The sequence below is a fragment of the Carya illinoinensis genome, chromosome 11, assembly GCF_018687715.1.
Source record: "Carya illinoinensis cultivar Pawnee chromosome 11, C.illinoinensisPawnee_v1, whole genome shotgun sequence".
In the NCBI taxonomy this organism is placed as follows: Eukaryota; Viridiplantae; Streptophyta; class Magnoliopsida; order Fagales; family Juglandaceae; genus Carya; species Carya illinoinensis.
Genome location: NC_056762.1, coordinates 37,610,723 through 37,636,280, shown reverse-complemented (window position 1 = coordinate 37,636,280; position 25,558 = coordinate 37,610,723). Strand labels below are relative to the sequence as shown.

General features: G+C 36.7%; 1 pseudogene; it reads right to left on the bottom strand.

The window, feature by feature from the left end:
• Window positions 1-783: 783 nt before the first annotated feature.
• Window positions 784-21,945, bottom strand: LOC122280876 (annotated as a pseudogene).
• Window positions 21,946-25,558: the final 3,613 nt, after the last annotated feature.

The window sequence follows — 25,558 nt, the reverse complement described above, 5'->3', positions numbered from 1 at the left end:
TTAGAGCCACTTCTACTTCCTTTGCAGTGAAATTCCTTTCCAGCTTAGTTCTCATTTCATTAGAAACCTTAAGTTCTATTCCCTGCAGACACTTGTTGATGCATGTAGAATCCGGTTGAGTGGATTGATAAACTGAATTGAAAAAGGCCTTAAAACCTTCTGCTATAGCTTCTTTCTCTACTAGTTCAATCCCATTCAAGTCCTTCACTCTCCTGATGGCATTTTCTTTTTTCTTTGGTTCACACAGGCATGATAGAATTTGGTGTTTCTGTCTCCTTCTACCAATCAGTGTCTTGTGCAAAATGGTATTGTTAGATATGTTAACATTATTAGATCTTTTGTATGCGAAGATGGAAAACATTGTGGGTTCACTATGACCTTATAACGTGTTAATCTCAGATCTGGCCTTTCCATAATGGTGTAGGAATTTCTTATCAAACACATGACAGCTAAACATGATGTGTAGCATGTGAATCTGTGGTTAAGCAAATTATATATCTAGATCTTGAAGGTTTTGCTTCAAATTAATTAGCATGCAAGATATTTTTGTTTGTGTCGTGTACGTGCAAATTGAGCAAATGGATTGCTTGAATTTTGGATGGTTTCTAAATACACCTGCATTAATTGTTCTCTTTATTGCTTGAAATGATGCAAGAGTGTCATCTATGCGTGTTTTGTTATTGCCATTAAAGTGAAGCAAAGTCAGTAATACTTATGGCGGAAACTTGAGAGAGAGAGAGAGAGAGAGAGAGAGAGAGAGAGAGAGAGAGAGAGAGAGAGAGATGCCAAGAACATTCAACGGTTTTATTCGACCATCATTTCAATATTGTGAAGGCAATACAAAGCTGGAAAGCCATCTTAAATGCTAACAAAGGCTAAACTAAAGATTATATAGGTTCAATTATTTGTGGCCAAGTATCCATTCTTATACATGGAGGAACCTTTGAAATATGGCTTTGTTTTAGATGTGGAGAAGGAGAATACATAACCCAGAAGCAATTTACTTGTGGCCGTCAAGTATCCCATTATTGTGATACATGGAGGAACATTTGAAATTTGGTTTATTCTGAGACGTGGAGAAGGAGAATGAAGAACCAGGGAGAATTGTGGACTTCTCACCACATGAACCCCATAGGTCCAGGTAATAGCTCCTGATGTGATCGACTACTGTTCAATAATTGGGCCATAGACCGTCATAGTAAACGACTTTTTCTCTCCAGTGGCAGAGAATGACAGGACAGATGGTTCCACTCTAATAGTAAGAGAGGAAGGCATATACCAACTAAGAGTGTAGGTCGATTTTGGCAGGCCAACGTTGGGTGACTGTTCTATTAAATACAGCTCTAATTGGCAAACCATCTTCCATGGCTATGGAGAATTAGGGATAATTGAGGCTCCAAGCTCTTCCAGGCACTGTGGTGGTGCAGAAACTGCTATTGTTTCTTTTGATGAGTTTTAGCGTGGTGGTATTGTAGCCCTGCTTATAGAGGAAGTTAATGTAATCTACCTCAGATGCATCATATATGAGCCCTGGATTTATGGCTTTCCATGGGTTGATATGACCTGATTCATAGCAAATTCAAGGTCTTCATGCTTCTTTGGGTCCACAATGTAAGTCGTTCATGAGAAAAATAGGTTTAGAGAAATATAACAAGCTCGACCTCATCAAATGAAGACCACACCAATGTAACTAATTTTGCTACTTGCCAACAACTCTTGTAGTTCCAAACAATCAGTAGAAATAAGGTATGTTGAGTCTATTTGTCATAAAAAGTAGGTGTTTTTTTCTATATTTATTGTGAGGGCTATGAAATGATACAAAACTTAGTTATGTTTCCAAATGAACTCAAGTTATTTGATATTTCACCTGTGGTCATTAGGGCAGATTTAATGGTGGCAAGGGACCAGTTTGGATGGATAGCCTTAACATAAGCAGTTGCACCACTAGCATTAGGGCAAGACATAGATGTGCTAGAAATTATGTTGAATTTAACATTGTTGAACCACCTTAAGTGTAAAACCAACCCCTTGCAAACTCAGTACCGTTCTCTATTTTGGAGTATTAGGTGCCACCCACCCACAGTTTTTGCAGCAAATGACGCCCCAAAATTTGTAGCAAATTGCTGCATCAAATTCCTCCGAAATTGAAGCTGCTCTCTCCTATAAAAAAGAGAGCTTAGTTGTGTAGAAGGGGGAGTGGGAAAACAAAGAGAAAAGAGTGGACATGAGAGAAATTTGTAGAGTTTTGTAATCTCGTACAAATTCAATAAAAAATACTTTAGTGGACGTAGGCAATTTGCTGAACCACTTAAATATTGTCTTGTGTGAACTTGGACAAACCAAAGGTGCAACAATTGGTATCAGAGCTCTGGTTCGCGCTGTCCAGAAATCAAGTTGATCGAAATCAACTTTTGACAACTCCAGGGTGTTCCTCAAGTCGAGACAAATCCGTTACCGCAAACAGAATCGAAAATGGAGGTCAGAGGAGCTCACACGCACCCCAAGAAGATCGGAGTGTGCATCCACGCGCTAAACGTGCATCTGGAGGTTGAAGACGACTGAACCTCACGCTCTACGCTCCCTCAGCGCCCGCAGGTTGAAGATGCGTGACTCTCACGCACCTCACGTGCCCAGAAGGAGGAAGACGCATGAAGTCCACGCCCTCACTCGCCCTCACGTGCCTAGAGGTCTTCAGCGCGTGTAGTTCACTCTCCCACGCTCCCCCACACGCCCAACAGCAGTAGTGCATGTACGACATGTGCCACACGCACATAGATGCCACTATAGTGCATGCATCTCACGCGCCAGACGATCAGGATTGTCCATTTTTCTAGATTTTTGTCGGGCTTGATCTAAGCCATTTGGAATCCGATTTCAACGATCAAATAGTGCTTTCCAATTATTTGGATCATTCCAGACTCATCCGTATAGTAAGAATTTTGAAATTTTGTATTTAAATTTTTTAAATTCAAATGGAAATATCTGGAAGAGATAGGAGCTCTGAAAATGTCAATAGCTCTGGGCGTCATTCCATAGTGTCAAATGTCAAGTTTGAAGTTGAGAAATTTGATGAAACAAGCAACTTCGGCATGTGACAGTGTGAAGTCATGGACGTTTTGATCCAACAAGAGTTGGATATTACGTTGGATGGAAGACCAGATGATATGACTGAATAGGATTGGAGGAAGCTTAATACCCAAGCTTGTAGTACAATCCGGTTATGCCTTACCAAAGAACAGAAGTATTTTGTCATGAGAGAGACAAATGCTAAGAAACTTTGGCAGAAATTGGAGGATAAGTTCATGAAGAAGAGCATTGAGAGCCGTTTGCACTTGAAGAAAAAGCTCTTGAGATTCCAATTTCGTGAATGTATTTTTATGTCTGAACATCTGAATAGTTATAACCAAATTCTTACTGATTTGTTAAACTTGGATGTTGAAATTCAAGATGAAGATAAAACTTTACTTTTGTTAAATTCTTTGCCTGATACATATGAGCATTTAATTACTACTCTACTGTATGGGAAGGAAAATATTAGTTTTAACGATATATCTAGTTCTTCAATTAGCAATGAGTATCGTAAAAAGGATAAGCAGGTACAACAAGATATATCAAGTGAAGCACTAACAGCGAGAGGGAGACCACAGTCAAGGTATCCAGGAAAGAAAAAAGATTTTAAATCGAAAACACCGGCCACATCACGTGGTTCATCAGTCAGAAGAAAACTTTTCAGAGACGAGTGTTCCTTTTGTCACAACAAAGGATACTGGAAGAATGATTGTCCCAAGCTAAAGGAACAACAGTAGAATCAACCCACCACAGCCAATATTGTGGACACAGATGATGATTTAGATTTTGTCTTGATAAGTTCATCATCTATTTGTCATTCCGATGAATGGATTATGGATTTCGGATGTACTTATCACATGTGTCCCAATCGAAACTGGTTTACTGACTTCATAAAGATTGAGGGTGGAGCAGTACTTATGGACAATGATAGTGCCTGTAAGACTCAGGGAATAGGTAGCATTCGGTTAAAACTGCATGATGGCAGCGTCAAGACTCTGACAGAAGTTCGGTACGTTCCAGACTTGCAGAAGAATCTCATCTCATTGGAATCTCTGGATTTAAAGGGATTCAGAATCACCATTGAAGACGAAACTCTCAAAGTACTAATGGGAGTTCAGGTGGCAATGAAGTGTTTGAAGGGAGGAAACTTGTATTTTTTGCAAGAACTACTGTTGAAGGAAGAGCTTCCACATGCTGTGAGAAACTAGAAGAGACTGATGCCGACACCACCAATCTTTGGCATATGCGTATGGGACACGCTGGAGAAATTTTTTTGCAAATACTGGTGAAGCAAGGCTTGCTCAAAGGTGCCAAGACTGGTAAACTATCTTTTTGTGAGCACTGTGTAATGGGAAAGCAGAGGCGGATCAAGTTTGGAACCGCTGTACACAATACACAGGGGATACTTGACTATGTACACTCCGATATTTAGGGACCTACCCAAAATGCATCTTTATGAGGTAAGCATTGGTTTGTAATTTTTGTGGATGATTATTCTCGTCGTGTGTGGGTGGATACGATGAAGAATAAAGATGAAGTGCTGAAAATCTTCCTTGATTAAAAAAAATGGTTGAGACTTAGACCAGTAGAAAGATCAAGTGGCTCAGATCTAATAATGGAGGCAAGTACACTTCAGACCCCTTCATGGAAATATGCTGGAGAGAGGGAATTGTTAGACACTTCACAATACAAGGTACACCGCAGCAGAACAATGTGGTAGAACGGATGAATCGTACTTTACTAGATAAAGGGCGATGTATGTTACTGGATGCTGGATTCAGTAAACAATTTTGGGCTGAAACTGTGACATATACTTGTCACCTCATCAACCGACTACCTGCAGCTGCCAATAATGAAAAAACACCCACTGAAATATGGAGAGGTATACATGCTACTGATTATGACTCTTTACACGTTTTCGGATGTCCTGCTTACTATCATGCTAAAGAAAATAAGTTTGATCCTAGAGCCAAGAAAGCAAAATTCTTAGACTTTAGTACTGGTGTAAAAGGGTATAAATTCTGGTGCATAGAGTCTAAAAAGGTAATCATCAGTAGAGATGTTACATTCAATGAATCTGAGATGCTTAAGTCACATAAGCATAAAGATTCCAATGAAGGCAGCCATGATAGCGAAACACCTGGTGATTCGTAAAAGGTGGAGTTTTCCATTCAAAATGATTCAGGAGAAACAAATGGAGAGCACAGACAAGATAAGGTTGATAGTCCAGTTACAGTATCTCCAATACAACCTGAATCAATAGCAACCAACAGACTGAGATGAGAGAAACGTATACCGACACGTCTTGCAGACTATGTGACATATGCATTACCACCTAAAGGGGGTGAGATCCTAACCACTTATAGAGAAGCCATACAGTCCAGTGAACAAGTTGGGTGGAGGGGATGATTGTTGAACCACCCTAAGTGTAAAACCAACCCCCTGCAAACTCAGCACTGATCTCTATTTTGGAGTATTAGGTGCCACCCACCCACAGTTTCTGCAGCAAATGACGCCCCAAAATCTGCAACAAATTGCTGCACCAAATTCCTCCAAAATTGAAGCTACTCTCTCCTATAATAGGGAGAGCTCAGTTGTGTAGAAGGGGGAGTGGGAAAACAGAGAGAAAAGAGTGGACGTGAGAGAAATTTGTAGAGTTTTGTAATCTCGTACAAATTCAGTAAAAGAGGCTTCAGTGGACGTAGGCAATTTGCTGAACCACTTAAATATCGTCTTGTGTGAACTTGGATAGGCCAGAAGTGTAACAAACACTCCTATTATCCTCAGAGTCGATGGTAGGTGGTGCTATGGGAGACCAAGCAGCAAGAATGTCCACTCCAGGTGCAGTGAGATCCAACTACAAATCATTCAAACAAGATTGTTGGCATATCAATGTGAGTTCTCAAAATAAATGAAAGGTACAAAAAACCTAGTACCTTAGGTATTAAATCCATCAATCACCTTGAGAATGTCGGGGGTGATGGGGTTTGGTCCTCTAGAAGAAAACGAAACAACATAAGGTGCCATGACGTCCTTCCATGTCTTGCCAACTAAAATAGTTGCGATTGGGTTTCTATTAAGGGTTTGCATAATTTCATTAGTATGGTATAGAGAATCTAAAAGTTATGATTCTATTTAAGGAGAGCTTGAATTAGTAATAGAAATTTATATACTCTATTGATTTGATGTAGTCCAAAACTTTGAGGCCATCTTTTGTGTTGATTACTGTTGCTGGTAGAAAGTAACTGAAGGCAAAATCTTTGATAGATGAGTACACCATAATGGTTCCCACACCATTGGCTATTGAAATGGTGGCATTGGCTATTAAAATGTCGTGGCCATCATGGGTAATTTCACATAAGACGATTTTTTCTTTAACTTTGTGTGAATTTAGTGCACTAGGAAAGCAAAATTTTGAAATTGTTGTATCAGCTCCTGCATAGTAATTTACAACACCTCCACCCCAAATCAAGGGAAATGATTTTCCATTGAGATCAAAACTATTAATGGAGAGGCCCTTCATTATATCGTTCAAAGGATTAGTATGCATGGTATTAGTGAGGATTGTTCTTTTGAATTAAACAACTTCAATACCATAGGAAAACTTACTGTGTAGACTTGTCCGTTGCCAAGTGCAACTGGGGCAACAAATTTTTAGTCAATGGTGCTGACAGCAACATTTTGTATCCAAGGTGCAAAATTGTTGACAGTTGACGGAAAAGGCCTTGAGTTTCTAGCAAAAGCTGAGGTCAAAATGCCTTTTCTCATGGCGTGGAAAGATCCAATAGCAATTAGGTCTTCAAAATATTGCCTAGGAAAGCGAGAACCAATGGACATTGAAATAACGTCAACTTCATCTGCTATTGCATCATCAAATCCTGCCAGGATATCTACCGAAGAATATCTAGATGACTAGCAAACTTTATACACGACAATCCTTGCACCAGGAACTCCACCTGTTGCAGTCCCTTCGGCTAGCCCAAAGTAGCTCGCTCCAACCACCTCCCTTCCTGCAACGATTGAGGAAGTATGGGTTCCATGACCCTTAGAGTCTCTTGGAGATTTAAATTCAGTGTTGTGATCAGCTTATAATTTCGTCTTCCAAGCGTTGAAGCTGTCAAAGTAATACAAGGGTAAATCCCAAGATCGAATTCCAGGAACAATGAGAATTAAGCAAATCTTTTATAATCACAAGATAAAATATTGACGTTTATGGTGACAAAAAAATTTCGAAAAGAAGAAAGTCTTGAACTAAAATATGGACTATTTACTAAGAAAGTGAGGATTGAATTAAGAATATGATTAGTGGCTGTTTTGGAAGTTCACAATTTAAGCATTATCTTTTGTTTCACTTCTGCTATAAAATAATAATAATAATAATAATAATTTTTTAAATAAATTTAGATTAAAAAATATTTTCCTCTCATCTCATTATTATAATTTTTTAAAATTTTTATATAAAATATAATAAATAATTCAACTTTTTCAAATCTCAATTCAATTTTTTTAAATTTTTAAATAATAATAATATTAAAAAATAATATTTTATTCCATTTTTAACTTTTCATTTAAAATTATTACATTATCTCTCATATCCAAACAACTAGATGTAAATGAATCAGTCTATTCGATAACCCGCTCGGTACTCGCTCGGTTAAACTCGAATCGAACTTGACTCGTGAAAAAAAAAAACTCGTTCGTAAAAGTAGATACCCGCTCGATTTGTAAATGACACATACCTGACAAAACTCGACTCGACTCAGCTAAGGCTCGTTTAGGCTCGCTCGTTTATGCTCGAGTCGACCCGTTAGCTCGACTCGATTAAAACTCATTTATATATTGATAAATATATATACATACACCTATGCATGTATATATGTATTAGCTAATAATATAAGCATACCACTTTTATAATTAAATATATAATATATATTCTAATTACTTATAAATATATAGTGAATATATTTCATAGGTATATTTTATAATTTGTATAATAATTAGTCAATAAATTTAATCATTTCATATACTAGTACGTGGGAACTATATATGAAATAGATATATGCTATCATATTAAGTGTATATATTAATAATATATGTAGGCATATAATATATTATTATTTTAGATAAATATCAACTAGTTAGATATTAATTATTTAATTTTTTAAAAATTTTATAATTTAATAGAGGTTCTACTTGTTAGTTGTATAAATTCAATATTAGTTATTTTTTATTTATTTAATTTATTAATTATTAAATTTTATTAAAAAAATTCAAGCTCGAGCTTGCTTGACTCGAACTCGTTTGTGGGACGAGCTCAAACTTGAACTCGAGTTGAGATTTCAACTTATCGAGTTGAGCTCGAACAAAAATTTAAAAAAAAATCTCAAATTCGAATATTTTGAATTGAGCCGAGTTCAGCAAGCCAAAAACCGGCTCGACTTGACTTGATTACAGCCCTACAAACAACTTCCAAATGGCCGGCCACCCCTCTGGCTCGCTCGCACTCTGGAAGTTCCGTGCTGCTTCGTGCATGGATTATATAACTTTATAATATTATACTGCTTTCCTCGAAACAAAATGGTCTCGTGCAGCAAGAATGTCCATAAAAATCTTGTTAGTTGATTGGATTGCGTATTTAACGATGAAACACTGACCAATGAGCGAGGGAAAAAATGTACACCCATAAGCAGTACATGCTTTAATGTGATTTTTTTTTTTTAATAAAAAAAAATGAAGATATAACTAAAATGTTTTTGAGTTATATAACTAAAAACACATTTTTGGCATAAAAGCAAGTAAAAAGTTTGGATATTTTGAACTTATGCCTTCTTGCGTATGTTATCCCGGCCTAACCCTACATCCATGTCAACATAACCTCGTTGGATCTTTCCATACTAATAACAAGGTCATTGACTCATTGTGGGTTCATGTTTATTTGAAAAAAAAAATACTTCATTTGATATGAATTGTTGAGACTCGATGGAGAATTTGAACAAAATGGTGTTATTTGATATTTTGGCAGAGATCTTGCGTATGTGAAAATGGAATATTTTGGGCTCACTACCCCCTTGTTAAACTTAGGTATAGACTTTTATAATCCTTTTAGCATCTACATGCAAGTCGATATGAAGAATACACTATCCACACCATTTATGTGATGAGATTTGGTTTACAATATCTAAGTCTGTAAATTTATTTTACACATCAAATTAATCATGCCATGTTAATATATAATATGGAATGTGTATTTTCCGTATTGCTTGTCCTATTTCACCCTTTTAATATATATAATGGTTTAGGGCCAATGATAGCCTTCTATTCTCTAGGGTTAATTCTCTTGAATGGAGTTGTACATGTGTCTAGGAGCCCAATAATGACGTACATCTCCTTAAATCAGGATATATTATAATCTAATAGATCCTGACTTAAGATGGTGGAATGAACAGCTATTAAATTAGACTTTCATGTTTCAGGAAGTTAATCAGATTCTCAAAATTCCTATCGGTTCAATAGGAATAGAAGATAAGCTAGTATGGTTCTATTCCAAGGATGGTCAGTTTATTGTTAAGAATGCCTACCATCTTCATAGAGAGCTGGCTACCAGATTCAGTGCAAGTACTTCTATAGGGAGAAGAAACAATGGTTTTTGGAAGTCCATTTGAAACTTGAAGGTCCCCAACTCTGTTAAAATGTTTATCGGGAAAGCTTGTAGAGATGCCATTCCCACTTTTTCAAATTTGTGCGAAAGGAAAGTTATGGAAGATGATAGATGTCCGTTCTGCAAAATTTATCCAAAAACAGTGGGGCATGCCCTATGGAACTGCTTGGCTTCATAGGATGTCTGGAGCATAAGGTGTGTTAGAAACAAAAGATGTCCTTCCAAAGCTATGGATTTGCATAGATATGGAGAGAGTTTACACAAAATTAGCTTAATAAGAAGGAACTAGAAGTTGTTGCTGTGATCACCAGGCTGATATGGATGAGGAGAAACTCTTTTATTCATGATAAAGACTTCCAGTCTCCTAATTACTTGATCCATAAAGCAAATGAAGACCTTGTAATGTATCAAACTGCTCAAGAAGAAACCATCTAAGGAAAGTTCTATTACTCAGGTTTATGTTTGGTTGAAACCTCCTATAGAATATTATAAAGTGAAATAGGATGTAGTTATTGATGAGCTCAGAGGTAGGGTTGGGATAGAAGTGATTATAAGGGATTTCATGGGCCAAGTCATAGGATCTTGCCGCGATCCTAGAGCCATTTATGCAGATTCTTTTATGGTTGAATCTATTGCATTGCAGTTGGCAATGAAATTCTGTAAGGAAATTGGGATCAGAAGATTTATTCTTGAAGAGTATTCTCCTCAAGTGGTCAACTTGCTAAAGAAGGAGGTGCATGATTGGAGTCCAATTGGATTGATTCTGGAAGACACAAAACTGTTGCTTAATTCTTTTGCTAAATGGACTATCAATCACACGAGAAGAACAAGCAATGCAGCTGCACATTTCCTTGCAAAGATGCTCTCTCTCATAGAGAGGTTTTAATTGATGTTGAATCTATTCCTGATTGTATTCATTCTATTGTTTTGCAAGAATCTTTGTACTTTGTTGGTTGAACAACAAAATAATAATAATAATGGTGTAGGGAATTCTATTGTATTTCAACTTTTTAATAATGGTTTAGGGAGTTTGTACTAAACACATATATAGCTTTTGCATGCTATATATGTTTAATCAAAATATATAGATTGTATAGATAATTTTGTTTGTAATTAATTAGAAAATAATAAAAAACTAATTCTTCCTATTAGTTTAAATTTTTGGACCAGTGATGATTTTACATGATATCAGAATAGATGTCCTGAGTTCAAACCTGACACTATACACTATCCCAATTAGTTATATATTCTAGGTGTTGGGTTCATTCATCGAGAAGAAGTCTAGCCCAAACGTAAGAAAAAATGTTAAAAATATAATAAAAATAAATAAATATACATATTCCCATTAGTTTAAGTTTTGTGACAAGTGATGAGTTTGAACCTTGACTCTACACAGTCTCATTTAATTAAATATTCTATGTGTTTGACTTACTCATTGAGGAAGAGTTTCACCCATACATTATGGAAAGATGTAAATTTATTTATTAGTATTATGTTCTTAATAGCAAGTAGGGGTGTAAAAAAATCAGAAAACCGTCGATCCTACTCGTAATTGGTCCGATACTGGTTTTCTTATTTTGGAAACTAGTTTGAACTTAACCAGACAAGTGTGTGTGTATATATATATATATATAAAATAAATTTTATATATATTTTTTATATTATATTATAAATATTATATGCTAAATTGCTATATAATATAAAATGAAATCTTAATATTATTATTCATGTCTATTAATCTTATAACATAAAATTAATATAACAATTGATATAACATAAAGTTAACCTTATAATTTCTAATATAACATTTGATGTAACATATAAACTTTAATCTTATAACATTAATATAACATGAAATTTTATATAGTGTCACATATGTAAATGGTAAACTTATGTAGATCAAACGTTTGAGGAACCGGTTCTCAAGTCTCAACTTATGTAATCTCGTACGTTTACACAATGAATTGAAAAAATAGACCGAACCAGACCAAAACCAACAAAATTGAAAGTTTTGAGTTTGGTGACAAATCAGTCTATATTTATTTTTAAATTCTCAAAATCAATATATATCAATTCAGTTATAAAATTGTTCAAAATCAAACTGATGTAGACCGATTACACTCTAACGACAAGCAAGAACTTTCTGCGTAATGTATGTAATCACGTGTACATGCAAATCGAGCCAATGGGATAATTAATTATGACATTTCTATAAAACTATAATGTTCTCTTTATCGCTTTAAATGATGCAAGAAGTGTCACATTAATTATGTGCATTTTTGTAAATAAAGTGAAAATAAAAAACAGAAATGCTGATGACAAGAACGTGAGTACGCACGCCCACACACACACACACACACACAGAGGTGCCAAGAACAAGCTGTTATATTCTACCTTCATGAATTCAGTCTTGTAAATTGCGCAGTACAATAAATCTGGCAAACCATTTCAAGCGCAAACAAAAGGCAATATGAAAGCATATATGGGTGGGGATTTATTTGTGGCCAAGTATCTCATTCTTATGATACATGGAGGAACATTTGAAATTTGGTTTTTGTTGAGACATGGAGAAGGGTAAAGAGGAACCAGGAAGAACTGTGTAAACCACAAGTGGGCTTCTCACCACATAAACCCCATGATTCCAAATAATTGCTCCTGATTTAATTGGTCTCTATGCAATACTTGGGCCATAGACTTTCACTGTGAATGACTTCTTCTCTCCAGTGGCAGAGAAAGATAGGACAGATGGCTTTACAACAACGGTAATTGAGAGAGGCATGTACCAACTGAGAGTGTAGTTCGAGTTTGGCGGGCCAACGTTGGTGATTGTTCTACTAACACTACAAGAAAAAGGACTTTTTGCGGCTATTTTTATTTCCGGCGATAGAATTATAGTCGCAAAAAGCCGATTTTTAAATTTTGGTAAATTTTTTGTGTCAATAATAAAAGTAGCCGCAAAAAGCACTTTTTTCCGGCTATTTTTGTTCGCCGGAAAAAATATAGCCGCAAATAACCCGTTCTGTAAAATAAAATTGTCATAACAAAGTTTCCGTCGTTAAAAAAGTTTTGTTACGGCGACTTTTTGTATTATTAAGGCGACTTAATAGTCGCCTTAATAGATTTTCTACACTTAATCCTCCCGCCTCTTATTTTCCCACGCGGACCCATTTTCCCTCTCTCTCTCTCTCTCTCTCTCTCTCTCTCTCTCTCTCTCTCTCTCTCTCTCTCTCTCTCTGCACGGGGGTTTTGTTTCACTGGTAGCCGAGCCGTGTTCTCGCCGTCGTCTCGCCACCGCATTCTCGCCGGTGAGTTTCTTTTATGCTCCATCACTTTCTCTCGCTCTCTGTCTCTCTCTGTAACTCATTTGTTTCTGAACATCCGAATCAATCGGTCGTATCGCTTGTAATTTTGGGGTTGATAGATGTATCTAGTTTAGTTGTTTTACGTTTTGGTCTTTGATTTTAAAATGTACCTCTCGTTGTTTAGCCATATGGATTGTCTAGTTTGCTTATAAAAGGGGAAAAAATGGTAAATAAACTGAGACCCACGGTGTTGTATCTCTTCCTCCCTTTCGGTTGCTTTATGGTTGTGAAGATATTTGGTTGTCAATGGTTCTAAAGATTTCTAGTTGGATGGTTTGATTTGGACAATGAGTGTTTCTCTCTAATTTTATTCGTTGTATGGGTATTTTAATTCGTTCCAATATATAGCAAAAGCATTTCAACCCAACATTGAAACTGTATCAGGGGCACTCTACTCGGATCAGTAAATATATTAGGGTTGTTTTAGTCCATGATGGGATCTATAGAAAGGTAGTCTGGGCTAAAGACATCACCTTGGATTCCTACGGGCTGAGATACAAAGATTTGTGATTATTAGCCTGAATTTGGCTCAGTTGGGTTGGGTTGGGTGTGCATTGGGTTTTTCATTAGTTGAGGTTTAAACTTGACTTGGGTTGGATTGGATTGCGCCTAGTCTTGATATCATGGACACATTAAGAATTGAAGGAATGTAGTTTACTTGTCCAGTAGTTATACCTCTTAACATCAGTTGCTTTATTCCTCAAAATACCAAACCAATTGATTCTTCACATATAACTTGATTTGATTTGAAACACTCACCAACATATTATTCCATTACTTAATATATATATATATATATATATGTATAAATAAACTACTACAAGCAAAGCTAATTCCTTATGTGAGTAAGAATCCTTGATTTCCTTATCATTTCACCCAACAGGGAAAGCAAAAAGCCCTCTTATAAAACCCATGGAGGGAATTAATTAAATGTGGTGCTGAAGTTGACATATAAGGCCAAAATGACACCCATTGATCTCTTGAAATGTACCTCTCGTGATTTTAAAATGTACCTCTCGTGATTTTGGCTTTTGGCTTATTCAATGATAAAAGATCTGTGAATATTTTTAATTTCTACACATACTCTAAGCATGTTGGATCCTCATGTATATGCTGGTTGTATTTAAAATATGTGTCATCAATTAATATAATTAATGACAATAAAAACTTAAATTCAAAGTAGCATGAATATAGTCCTATAGACTAATAATATAACTTGTAGAGTTCTGAAACTGGAAGCATGCTACTTCAAATATAGATATACAAACACGATGACTAGAAACTATTATTTTCTAGTCAAGGTACAAAGGAAGATGTGAAAAAAAAAAAAATTGGACAGACCTACAATAATTTACCAATACTATAAAAACATCTTCTGTATTAATCTATATATATATATATATATATGTTTTTGTTTTTCAAAGTGTACAACATGCTTGCCCAAACAGCGCAAAGTTGCAAACTATGCCCGTTCGTCCAGTTGGCCTGGTTTGGGAGAGTACAAACTAGTGAATTTGTGTGCATAGCTTTTTCATATTAACTTATGAAAATACACTAGATCAGATGGGGTTGAGGGGCATATTTAGAGAACATCCTAACATCGTCCATACTGGAAAATCACACTTTTTGAGGTGCTTCTTCTATCATAATTAGTTCCTCTTCACAATGAACTTCATAATTAGTTCTATCATAATCTGTTATATCTATATATAACTAACTAACTATAGATAGTTTAATTATGACACATGTAAGTAGTACTGCATGCATCCTTGTTTGAAACTAATTTTGGCTATATATGTACATATTTGACTAACTTTCACTCAAATTTACATAGTGGCCGCTTGATGATCAAGCGATAACATTCCATATTTCAAGCGATTAATTAAATATTTCAAACCCCAAGTAAATATAAATTAGAAATTAAAGTTCAAATAGGTTGAAGAGTTCTATACGTACATTTACTAAATCTTTCAAGTTTCAGAAGCTACCTGCACGTAATTATTGCAGGTATAATATTCTAAAATATGTGTTAGACCAATTAAGTACTAGTATTAATCCAAGGTAAGCGTGCTAGGACAATATTTATATATATATATATATATATATATATCCCTATAACAAATTTTGCAAGAATAGCTGGCTATGATCTATCTCAGTTGTTTCCAACTTCGTATATGCAGAAACTAATCAGGAATATATGTTGAATATGAGACAAGAAATGAGAAAAAGTATGATTAATTAATTAGACTTCTCTCGTAATTATTAATAGCTGATAGATAGCTACTTGTTCCTGTGTAGCTAGGCTTTTAACCTAAAAAGTGTATCAAAAGGCTGAATTACTTTGGGTGTCTTGTTTTTAGTACTCATCGACATTGGTGGGGTGAGTAGCTTTATATAATTGAGCTATATGTAAAAGATCATAAGTCTGACAGATGGGCAAATTCCCCTAATTCTACTGAATGGGTAGCAGCTTATACTTATTCAACCTAGTGTTTAAAAATGTGTTTAGCTTTTAAGTCTGTTATCTAGATATTATTTTTGCATTTGGTTCAGATCCTTGAGTTTTTTTTCTGCTTGTGGAAGTCTTTAGTCTCTTCAAACATCTTCCATTTCTTTTCTCCTTGATTATACACTTGATTTTGTTCTCCTTTAATACACTCTTGATTTTGTTCTGATTATCCCTAATTTTCTGCTTTGAATTTATATAATCTTCTTCTAAATTTTTCTTTGTAAATCATTTGGGCATCCTTTCTGAAAATTTAATGCTCTTTCATTTAGTCTTCTGATATTCATTTGTTTGCTGTGACTACTGGCACCAATCAGTAAAGAACACATGAAGCATCCAACCTTTTAAATCCCATGTTATCTCAGGGATGCTATGAGCTGAATAATGGTTCTTGATCCGAAGATCCAATTGGAAAACTCAGTATGACTATCTATTTGATTTGGAACTTAACGTTTTTGAGACCCATAATTATCTTGTGATACATATGTGATCATTGAAATCAATTAGGTAGCAGAATATACTGCATTCTATGTTACATTTCTTTTTATAAAAACTATGCATGGGGAAATTTATTGCTACATCGTTAAAAAATCTGATTAGAAAATTCTTCACATAGTTGGTATAGAAAACATGTACGAGAAAAATAACAACATTGTTGAATACTTTGATTTATTGCATTTTGCATTCTATTTGGTTGTGCATGCTAGCTAGCTTGTGTTTGATGACATCTCTAAAAGCTCATGACTTATTTTTTGTTCTTGTTTCTCACAAGATTGAACCAAGATATCAAGAAATAGCGCAAAAACATTTCATAAGCTGTCAAAGATTGATGGAACAGCTAGCTAAACCCATATAGAATTATTTTCACTTGTAAATTTTTGTTACATTGTGATATGTTGGATGGTTTTATGTAAAACTTAAAACAATAGCAATGCAATGGTTAAGCTTTACATATGTACTTTGAGGTTATATGAATGATGTTTCAAGCAAAAATGAATTTCTCTATATATAGTATTTTTTAACTTATTAACTTGCTTTGTTTATTAACAAGCAAGTATTCAGGGAAAAACAACGTATGAATGTACAAATTAAACAGGGACTGCTTATAAATATTTCCGGCGACAATATTTCGCCGGAATAAATTAAATAACAGCAAAGCTTCGCTATTTCCGGCTACAAAAGTAGCTGCAATTACTTTTTTCCGGCGAAAATATATAGCCGGTAATAAAATTGTCACGCACCAATCCAGCACCAATAAAATTTTATTTGAAAAATAAAATTGCATGTGCAGTAGGCCACTTGGGTGGCTTTCAACAATCACCCCCTCTACCCAAGTGTGTCATACCAGGCTGCTTGCAAATTGATTCATTTTTCAAATAAATGCACCTCTTTCTTTGACATGAGAGACTTCTGCTATCGAATACGCTCCAATGCACCCGAGGGTGCTCAGTAGTGTACAATATTGATCAAGTCCAAACAGTGTTGGAACTTGATCCCTGTGACGACCTTCGTCAACATATCTGCTAGATTATCTTCAATGCCAATCTTCTGAAGTTTGATGTCATCTTCCTCTAATATTTCACGTACAAAGTGAAATCGGACATCTATGTGTTTTGTTCGAGAGTGATACACTTGATTCTTGGCCAAATGAATTGCACTCTGACTGTCATAGTAAACGGTAACCTCTTGCTACTTAAAGCCCAAATCTGTTACCAATCCCTGTAACCAAATAGCTTCTTTTACAAGCTCCCAAGTCTGATTCTGGTGAAGAGACTGCATCTTTTCATTCATCGCCTTTGTCCATTCAACTTGTTCACTGTGTAAGTGGTTGGGATCTCACCCCCTTCAGCTGGTAATGCATATGTCACATAGTCTGCAAAACGTGTCGGTACACGTTTCTCTCTTCTCGGTCTGTTGGTTGCTATTGATTCAGGTTGTATTGGAGGTACTGTGACTGGACTATCAACCTCATCTTGTCCGTGCTCTCCATTTGTTTCTCCTGAATCATTTCGAGTGGAAAACTCCACCTTTTGCGAATCACCAGATGTTTCGCCATCACTGCTTCCTTCACTGGAATCTTTATGCTTATGTGACTTAAGCATCTCAGATTCGTTGAATGTTACATCTCTACTAATGATCACCTTTTTGGACTCTATGCACCAGAGTCTATACCCTTTTACACCAGTACTAAAGCCCAAGAATTTTACTTTCTTGGCTCTAGGATCAAGCTTACTTTCTTTACCATGATAGTAAGCAGGACATCCGAAAATGTGTAAAGAGTTATAATCAGTAGCATGTGTACCTCTCCACATTTCAGTGGGTGTCTTCCCGTCATTGGCAGCTACGGGTAGTCGGTTGATGAGGTGGCAGGCATATGTCACAGCTTCAGCCCAAAATTTCTTACTGAATCCAGCATTCAGTAACATACATCGCACTTTCTCTAATAAAGTACGATTCATTCGTTCTGCCACACCGTTCTGCCACGATGTACCTCGTACCATGAAGTGTCTGACAATTCCCTCTCTCCGGCATACTTCCATCAAGGGGTCTGAAGTGTACTCACCTCCATTATCAGATCTGAGCCGCTTGATCTTTCTGCCGGTCTGAGTCTCAACCATTTTCTTCCAATCAAGGAAGATTTTCAGCACTTCATCTTTATTCTTCATCGTATACACCCATACACGACTAGAATAATCATCAAAAAAAGTTACAAACCAATGCTTACCTCCCAAAGATGCATTTTGGGTAGGTCCCCAAACATCGGAGTGCACATAGTCAAGTATTCCCTGTGTATTGTATACTGCGGTTCCAAACTTGATCCGCCTCTGCTTCCCCAATACACAGTGCTCACAGAAAGATAATTTACCAGTCTTGGCACCCTTGAGTAAGCCTTGTTTCACCAGTGTTTGCAAAGTTTTTTCTCCTGCGTGTCCCATACGCATATGCCAAAGACTAGTGGTGTCATCATCAGTCTCATCTAGCTTCTCACAGCCTATGGAAGCTCTTCCATCAACAGTACTTCCTTACAAGAAGTACAAGTTTCCTCGTCTCAAGCGCTCTCAATGCTCTTCTTCATGAACTTATCCTCCAATTTCTGCCAAAGTACCCTAGCATTTGTCTCTCCCATGACAAAATAATTTTGTTCTTTGGTAAGGCATAATCGGATTGTACTACAAGCTTGAGTATTAAGCTTCTTCCAATCCTGATCAGTCATATCATCTGGCTTTCCTCCCAACGCAATATACAACTCTTGTTGGATCAAAACGTCCATGACTTCACACTGCCACATGCCGAAGTTGCTTGTTCCATCAAACTTCTCAACTTCAAACTTGGCATTTGACACAGTAGACCGACGCTCGGAAATACTGGCATTTTCAGAGCTCCTATCTCTTCCAGATCCTTCCATTTGAATCTAAAAAATTTAGACTCAAAATTTCAAAATTCCAACCGTACGGATGAGTTCGGAATGATCCAAATAGTTGGAAAGCACTATTTGATCGTTGAAATCGGACTCCAAATGGCTTAGATCAAGCCCAAAATGGATCTGAAAACGGACGGTCCTGATCGTCTGGCGCGTGGGATGCACGTGCTGAGTAGGGCCTCTGGTCGGCTCGTGGGGGCGTGGGCGCGTGGATCACATGCACTGAAGCTCTGTAGGGCACGTGGGATGAGTGGGGGCGCGTGTAAAACACGCGCTGAACCTCTGTAGGGCGTGTGGCGATGCGTTGGCGCATGTCTGTCACGCATCTTCCTCCTTTGGCGGCGTGGGGCGCGTGGGCACGTGTGGCTCAATCGTCTTCAACCTCCAATGTGCGTGGGGGCGCGTGAGTTGCAGCAGAGGCACGCGCCGATCTTCTAGGGGCGTGTGTGGTCTCCTCCGACCTCCGTTCTCGATTCTGTTTGCGGCAACGAATTCGTCTCGACGCGAGGAACACACTGGAGTTGTCAAAAATTGATTTTGACCAAATTGAATTTTCGGACAGCTCGAACCAGAGCTCTGATACCAATTGTTGTGCCTCTGGCTTGTCCAAAACTCACACAAGACGATATTTAAGTGGTTCAGCAAATTGCTTACGTCCACTGGAGCCTCTTTTATAGAATTTGTACAAGATTTACAAAAAACTCTACAAAATTCTATTTCTCTCTCACGTCCCTCTTTCTCTCTTCTCCCACTGCATATTTTACAACTGAGCTCTTTCCTATAAATAGGAGAGAGCAGCCTACTATTTGCAGCTGTTTCTGACTTAAAAGAAGGTGAGTGGTCTAACAAAACTGTTAGAGAATAGATGGTCTAATAAACCAAAGCACCTAACAGTGCATATGCACTAGGCCACTTGGGTGGCTTTCAACAGATCTTGCTGTTAAAAAACAAAAATCAAAAACTGAGTTACTAGACTGCTAAAAAAGATGAATGCTTGTCTTTTTATGCAGTCTTAAGTTTGCTGGACAGTAGCTTCTGAATCATGATATAGATGGAGTGCATGGTGGGGCTACAATCACTTAACGCCTTTGAATCCAAGTACGGACAAAATCTACGGAATGTAATGACTATTTTCTTTTTTCTCAGGATTAAGATTGCTCGCTTTTTTACAGCTTTTTGGCTGTTAGCCATTAATGCTAGAATCTGTATAATGGGGTCGATCTTTGCTTAATATTCTTTGCCTGTGAATGCAGTGATCACTAAAATGGCTTGACTTTTCTTATTTATCTCTATCTTATTTGTTCATTCCTCTAATGGTTTTTGGACCCATGGAAATGCTCAAATAAGTACTGGGGAGAATTAGAGAGCTCACTTATTGCAGGTGAAGTTGGCACCTATGCATTTGCCCTTCCATTTACTGGGTGCTAAGCTTAGCCCTTCATCGCTGAAACTTTCAGGCTCTTGCCAAATTCCTACACCCGAAAAGACAAGACAAACATCAGGTTAGATTATTACCTTGTTTATTTATGCAAATCAAATTGGATAGACTCGTGTAACCTAGTATAAAAACCTGAATCAAGAAGCCCAATAATGACATCCCCTTGAGTGCCTCCAACTTTGTCGCTGCCTGCTGGGAGATTCACGAAATCCCATGACCTTGTAGTGTGAAGCTTTAGTTTATGGTTTGGAAGCAATGAAATTACACCCTTCATTTCTGCAACACATTTCAGTTGCTTAATTTTAGCACGGAATTACACGGTTACAGAGCTTCATTCCTTTCCACAACTTGTTTGACAATCTCACCTGATAACTTGCCAACTTCTTCATCGGTCAACTTGGCTGCAAAACCGTTGAAACTCCTCCCGTAACTGTAAACTAACGACTCTTTGGCCGATGAAATACTGCAATTGAAAAGAGGTATATATATGCTTGAGATAATTCATTAAGGTGAAGTACTCAGCCAAAAATGTCGTATTCCTTGCTAACACTCTCATCTCAATCTAGTAATAGTAGTACGTTCCAAAAAATTATTCAGCGTGTTGGATGGTTTTGGGCATTTCTCAACTTTAAAAGCTAACTAAGCTACTCAACAGATGAGACTATCTCTCACACTTATAAACTGATTATTAGTCCCTTCCATAATTAATGTGGGATAATCTCAACAATCTCTCCCTCACATTTCAGGCCTGGGTTAAAGACAGCAATAACTCGTTTCTCCTGCAGACTATTAAGCCTGAGATTTTTTGTAAATCTGGATTTCTCCTGCAGACTATTAAGCCTGAGATTTTTTGTAAATCTGGATTCTGATATTAATATTGGATGGTCTTGAGTTTCTCTCAACCTCAAAAACTAATTCAAGAGGTGAGATTTTCCCTCACACTTATAAACTCATCATCAACCATTTTCATAATGGAAGTGGGAAACCCTAACACAACGCTAGATAGGTATCATCGGTTAATTTTGCATGAATGCTTAAGCGGAATCTTCTAGCACTGTTATTATATACCCAGTGACTATATATACATATATATTCGTTTCTCACCCACATAGTTCTTAATTTTTTTTTATCATAAAGAGTAAAAACTCCTAACAGTTCTATTTATATATATACGGTGTTGTCTGGAAGAATAACGTAAAAATGGAAAATTTAGTAGCGACCTTCCGAGTACTCCTTCGAGCATGGAATGGTGAGTTGATGCAAGAGAAAAGTCTCCTTGAGGCCGCTCTCCCATGTATATAATGTGAACCTGTATGTAACAGATCATCCCATGCACGCTGAATTGCTTTGAATATTCAAAAATATAACATGTGAAGAACTAGCTAGCAGCTAGGAAAAGCAATCTACCTTTCTTTCCTGGCCATGGCAGCTTTGCAGAAGAGCTGCAAGCAACAATGGGTACAGAAGAACAATTAGGCCTGCCTTGGCCATTAATGGTGTTGAACTTTGCTCAAGTACTATAGAATATTGTAATTAAGTTAATGGCTTTACGAAATAGTTGTCGTCCGAGGTGTTTATATAAGAAACATTGAAACTTGTTTTGTCCGCCGTTTGCGGTACCATGCCTTGTGAAGCTTCACATTGTTTTTTTTCCTGGTTTTGTTATTGTCGCCAAATTGTGTTTATAAAACTTCAGGGAAAAAACTAAAGAGAAAATAATAGAATTTGGAAAAGAAAAGAAAAAGGTTTCCAAGCATCTCGTCTTTGTTTAATATGTTCAGTGTTCAGTTCCTTGAATCATACGCCGCTCGCCTGCCATTTGATTCCGGAAAGTTTAAACTAATTATTTGCCGGAAAAATATAGTTGGAAGTATAGTTGTACATTAATCTGTGTATTAATATAATGTGATTAGTCAAAAAGTAGATTTTATTAAAAACAGTGTTAATTTAAATTTTAAGTATGAATAAATCAGTATTGGTACACAGATTAGTACGCAACTGTACTTGTATGTAGCAAAACTCTTATTTGCCAGCTCGTTGGACGTCCCTGGTGACTACGGACGTACTGATGATTTCAAACACATCATGTTTAAGTTTTAACAGCGAGTTGAAATAAAATGAAATGAATTAAAATAAAAATAAAAAGTTAAATAAAATATTATTAAAATATTATTTTTGAATTTGAAATATTTAAATTATTTATTATATTTTTGAGAGAATTTGAATTAATAGTAATGATTAGATTAAATGAGTTGATATCAACTCTAAATTTAATGTTGTAATAATTCACCTCAAATTATTTATGTAATTTTTCCTTAAAAAAGTATTAAAATTCACAAAATTAAAGAAATAATCGATGGTGATGTATAGAATTAGAATTACTCATCTAGTTAATTAATAAAAACTATGGATTGAGATTTAAAAAGGACGGTGCTACTGCCACAGGGTTAGGCCACCGAAACACTTACCGAATAAGCAAAGTTTTTTTTATCTCATTTATTTTTTCAAATATGTTTTTATACTCATTCAATATTTAAAATAAAAAGTAAAAATTATAGATTCATTAAAAAGTAATTACTTTTTTTTGTTTAAAGAACAGTTAGAGGTCACATATTCATGAATGACTCGTCTCAGTCTTATTAATAAACCTCATTTATGACGAATGAATACCATGAACAGCAAAGCACTTGGGACTTACAAACAAACATCCCATGCACCAAACCAGTAAACATGCCTAGCAAAACCAAACCCACTCTATTTATACCGAATAGAAGCCATACACATTTTATCCAATCTATACAAACCTCTAACCTCTAACCTCTCGCTCTAGCTGGTCTACATCTCTATACAATTTATTTTCACCCTCAACACCTCTTCGTGCTAAAATATCCGCCACCTTATTTCCCTCCCTAAAACAATGATTAATACAAAAACCAAAATCAAGTAATAACAACAATTTGTCCCAAAGGTACCACATTGTACAAACTTTAGACAAAATCCATGACACCACCACCATCGAATCACATTCAATGTCTATATTCAAATAACCCATATGTTTGCTCCAAGTCACCCCTTCTAACACTGCCCTTAACTCAGCTTCAGTGTTGGAACAATGCCCAAAAGACTTTTGAGAATGCAAATATGAACCTTCCATCACTATCTCGAAGCACCCCACCTCCTCCACCAGGCCCTGGATTTTCCAAACTACTTCCATATAAATTCAACTTAAGACGATCTGAATTAGGCTTGACCCATCTAACCACCTTCATCACTCTACATCGTGGCAACACAATCGGAATACCCAACCGAGCCAAAATTATTTTGTCAGCCTCCGGTAGTCTTCCAATTTTTGCCACATTTCCAGCCAACAATCGGACCCAGTATATTATTGAATTCCACACAGTACAGCTACTCTCCAGCTTGTCTTCCATCCAGGCTATGCATCTACGTCTCCATAATCTCCATACGATAATGGAAGGAATTAATCACATCAAAACGCCTAATTGAGAATTTATCTTGAAGCCCGATCAATCCAAACTTGAACTCTCACACGCCAACTCAGACATTGGTCAAAAGGAATGCCAATCTCCACCGACGCTTTCCTCCAAATCCCTTGAGCAAATTCTCCCCTATTTAGAACGTGAACCAGGTCTTCCTCTTGTCTCTCTTCACAACAATTACAGCAGGACACCATCGATATACCTACTTTCCGGACCTGCGCATTCACAGATAAACAATTAAAAGATGCTTTCCACATACACGGAGCTACCTTAGATGGAAGCCATTTATTCCATATCCTTTTTGCCCATCCAAACTGCTGCCATCTCATACGGATTAACTCCCATGCTGATCTAGATGAAAAGATTCCATGCTTATCTGGAAGCCATATGAGAAAATCTTTGTCATCCTTTAACCGCCGCACAACTTCCATCACCTCCCTGGCCAACAATTCCCCAATCATACTCTGTAATCTTTCCACATCCCACCCATCACTAATCATCAAATCTTTCACTCGGATTAAAGCATCCTCCACTCTATTTACCTTTCCAAATAAAGCACTATCACCCATAAATTTATCATACCATAATGACAAATTTCCTTCTCTAATTTTCCATTTTGAATTCTGCAATAATACAAGAATCACCTCAATAATTCTTTTCCAAAACATAGAACCTGCCCTGCACTCCAGCTTCAAGACAATATGACTATTCTTTACATATTTTGCCCAAAAATACTTCGCCCATAAAGAATCATGTTGCATCATTTGCCAACCAAATTTCATAAAAAGTGACCTCTGGACTTCACCTATATCATGCACTCCTAGCCCTCCCTCCTCCACCGGCACACAATTTCTTCCATGATCTCCAATTTCCCTTGCTCCTACCACCCTGAGAACCCCAGAAAAAAGAAGCAAAAATCGAGTGTAACCTTTTAATCACAGCTTTCGGCATTTTAAGAACTGATAATAGGTGAATTGGCATGCTAGAAAGGACATACTTAAGCAAAATTAGTCTACCACCTTGCGATAGTAGCCTATTCTTCCATCCCGCCAACCTCTTAGAGACTCTCTCCATTAAAGGAACAAAATGAGCAATTTTCAAACGACCATCCACAAGCGGAGCTCCCAGATAAGTAAAAGAAAATCTACCTTCTGAGAAACTCGTCTCATTCAAAATCTCCTATGACTGACTCACAGGTAATATTTTTGAAAAAAATATAGCTGACGTGTTGTAATTAACCAGCCGGCCTGACCATTTTTCATAAAATTTTATAGTTAACAATAGGCTCCGAATTGACCCTTTTGAAGCATTTGCTAACACCACTACATCATTAGCATAAAGGAGGTGCGATACACTCGGAGCATTAGGAAGATGTGAGAATAACCCAATCTTCCTCTCAGCCACCTTCAAATTTATCAGTCGAGAGACAACACTTCCTGCATCACAATAAAAAAGTACAGAGACAACGGTCCCCTTGCCTAAGCCCTCTTTTTTATTTAAAGAACCCCTTATATGTACCATTCATCATTACAGAGAACCATGGCGTTGCTACACAATTGTATACCAGCTTACAAAAGTCTTCAAGAAAGCCAAAACCCCATAGC